The sequence below is a fragment of the Solanum pennellii genome, chromosome 3 (assembly GCF_001406875.1).
Source record: "Solanum pennellii chromosome 3, SPENNV200".
In the NCBI taxonomy this organism is placed as follows: Eukaryota; Viridiplantae; Streptophyta; class Magnoliopsida; order Solanales; family Solanaceae; genus Solanum; species Solanum pennellii.
The window spans coordinates 64,524,115-64,524,344 of record NC_028639.1 but is presented as its reverse complement, the minus strand read 5'-3'; positions in this window follow the sequence as shown (position 1 = coordinate 64,524,344).

Sequence of the window (230 nt, the reverse complement as noted above, 5' to 3'; positions counted from 1 at the left end):
TATTAGTAGAAAAGTGTCACGACCCAAAACGGGTCGCGAGTGGCACCCACACTTATCCTACTGTGTGAGCGAACCAACCAATCTAAACCCCAACATTTCAGCCATAATAAACAAAATATAATGCGGAAGACTTAAAACATCATTAACGAAATCAATTAATAACTTCTAAAATTTAATACTCATCATCCCCAAAATCTGGAAGTCATCACCACAAGAACATCTATCCTCAA